The sequence below is a fragment of the Pan paniscus genome, chromosome 4 (genome assembly GCF_029289425.2).
Source record: "Pan paniscus chromosome 4, NHGRI_mPanPan1-v2.0_pri, whole genome shotgun sequence".
NCBI classification, from domain to species: Eukaryota; Metazoa; Chordata; class Mammalia; order Primates; family Hominidae; genus Pan; species Pan paniscus.
In genome coordinates, this window is record NC_073253.2 from 49504312 (window position 1) to 49507458 (window position 3147).

Genomic DNA, 3147 nt, shown 5'->3' on the forward strand with positions numbered 1-3147 from the left:
TTTCTTCTAGGATTTTTATGGTCCTAGGTCTTACATTTAAGTCTTTGATCCATCTTGAGATGATTTTTGTATAAGGTGTAAGGAAGGGGTCCAGTTACAGTTTTCTACATATGCTAGCCAGTTTTCCCAACACCATTTATAAAATAGGAATCTTTTCCCCAGTGCTTGTGTGTGTCAGGTTTGTCAGAGATCAGATGGTTGTAGATGTGTGATGTTATTTCAGAGGCCTCCATTTGTTCCATTGGTCTGTATATCTGTTTTTGTACCAGTACCATGCTGTTTTTGTTACTGTAGCCTTGTAGTATAGTTTAAAGTCAGGTAGCGTGATGCCTCCAGCTTTGTTCTTCTTGCTCATGATCGTATTGGCTATCCGGGCTCTTTATTGGTTCCATATGAAGTTTAAAGTAGTTTTTTCCAATTCTGTGAAGAAAGTCATTGGTAGCTTCATGGGGATAGCATGGAATCTATAAATTACTTTGGACAGTATGGCCATTTCACGGTATTGATTCTTCCTATCCATGAGCATGGGATGTTTTTCTATTTGTTTGTGTCCTCTCTTGTGTGCTTGAGCAGTGGTTTGTAGTTCTCCTTGAAGAGGTCCTTCACATCCCTTGTAAGTTGTATTCTTAGGTATTTTATTCTCTTTGAAGCAATTGTGAATGGGAGTTCACTCACATGTGGGAGTTTATTTGCATAGAAGTGTTTCTAGTATTCGCTAATGGTAGTTTGTATTTCTGTGGGATCAGTGGTGATATCCCCTTTATCGTTTTTTTTTTGCATCTATTTGATTCTTCTATTTTTTCTTCTTTATTAGTCTAGCTAGCAGTCTATCTATTTTGTTGATGTTTTCAAAAAATCAGCTCCTGGATTCATTGATTTTTTGAAGGGTTTTTTATGTCTCTATCCCCTTCAGTTATGCTCTGATCTTAGTTATTTCATGTCTTCTTCTAGCTTTTGAATTTGTTTGCTGTTGCTTCTCTATTGCTTTTAATTTTGTTGTTAAATTGTCAATTTTAGATATTTCCTGCTTTCTCTTGTAGGCATTTAGTGCTATAAATTTCCCTCTACACACTGCTTTAAATGTGTCCCAGAGATTCTGGTACCTTGTGTCTTCATTCTCATTGATTTCAAAGAGCATTTTTATTTCTGCCTTCATTTCATTATTTACCCAGTAGTCATTCAGGAGCAGGTTGTTCAGTTTCCATGTAGTTGTGTGGTTTTGAGTGAGTTTCTTAATCCTGAGTTCTAATTTGATTGCACTGTGGTCTGAGAGACTGTTATGATTTCTCTTCTTTTGCATTTGCTGAGATGTGTTTTACTTCCAATTATGTGGTCAATTTTAGAATAAGTGCGATGAGATGCTGAGAAGAATGTACATTCTATTGATTTGGGGTGGAGAGTTCTGTAGATGTCTATTAGGTCCACTTGGTCCAGAGCTCAGTTCAAGTCCTGAATATCCTTGTTAATTTTCTGTCTTGTTGATCTGTCTGATATTGACAGTGGGGTATTAAAATCTCCCACTATTATTGTGTGGTAGTCTAAGTCTCTTTGTATGTCTCTAGGAACTTGCTTTATGAATCTGGGTGCTCTGGTATTGGGTACATATATAATTAGGATAGTTAGCTCTTCTTGCTGCATTGTTCCCTTTACCATTATGCAATGCCTTTCTTTGTCTCTTTTGATCTTTGTTGGTTTAAAGTCTGTTTTATCAGTGATTAGGATTGCAACTCCTGCTTCTTTTTGCTTTCCATTTGCTTGGTAAATATTCCTTCATCCCTTTATTTTGAGCCCGTGTGTGTCTCTGCACGTGAGATGGGTCTCCTGAATACAGCACACCAATGGGTCTTGACTCTTTATCCAATTTGCCAGTCTGTGTCTTTTAATTGGGGGCATTTAGCCCATTTACATTTAAGGTTAATATCGTAGTGTGTGAATTTGATCCTGTCATTATGATGCTAGCTGGTTATTTTGTCATTAGTTGATGCAGTTTTTTCATAGTGTCAATGGTCTTTACAATTTGGTATGTTTTTGCAGTGGCTGGTACCAGTTGTTCCTTTCCATGTTTAGTTCTTCCTTCAGGAGCTCTTGTAAGGCAGGTCTGGTGGTGACAAAAATCCCTTAGCGTTTGCTTGTCTGTAAAGGATTTTATTTCTTCTTCGCTTATGAAGCTTACTTAGTTTGGCTGGATATGAAATTCTGGGTTGAAAATCCTTTCCTTTCAGAACGTTGAATATTGGCCCCCACTCTCTTCTGGCTTGTAGGATTTCTGCAGAGAGATCTGCTATTACTCTGATGGGCTTCCCTTTGTGGGTAACCCGACATTTCTCTCTGGCTGCCCTTAATCTTTTTTCCTTCATTTCAACCTTGGTCAATCTGATGATTTTGTGTCTTAGGGTTGCTCTTCTTGAGGAGTATCTTTGTGGTGTTCTCTGTATTTCTTGAATTTGAATGTTGGCCTGTCTTGCTAGGTTGGGGAAGTTCTCCTGGATAATACCCTGAAGAGTGTTTTCCAACTTGGTTCCATTCTCCCCATCACTTTCAGGTATGCCAATCAAACATAGATTTGGTCTTTTCACATAGTCCCATATTTCTTGGAGGCTTTGTTCATTCCTTTTTATTTTTTTTCTCTAATCTTGTCTTCTCTCTTTATTTCATTATGTTGATCTTCAATCACTGATATCCTTTCTTCCACTTGATCGATTCGGCTACTGATACTTGCATATTCTTCATGAAGTTCTTGTGCTGTGGTCAGGTCATTTATGTTTTTCTCTACATTGGTTATTCTAGTTAGGAATTCAACTAACCTTTTTTCAAGGTTCTTAGATTTCTTGCATTGGGTTGGAACATGCTCCTTTAGCTCGGAGGAGTTTGTTATTACCCACCTTCTGAAGCCTACTTCTGTCAGTTTGTCAAACTCATTCTCTGTCCAGTTTTGTTCCCTTGCTGGTGAGGTGTTGTGATCCTTTGGAGGAGGAGAGGCATTCTGGTTTTTGGAATTTTCAGCCTTTTTGCACTAGTTTCTTCCCATCTTTGTGGATTTATCTACCTTTGGTCTTTGATGTTAGTGACCTTCAGCTGGGGTCTTTGAATGGACGTGCTAATCCTTTCTGTTTGTTTCTTTTCCTTCTAAAAGTCAGGCCCCTTTGC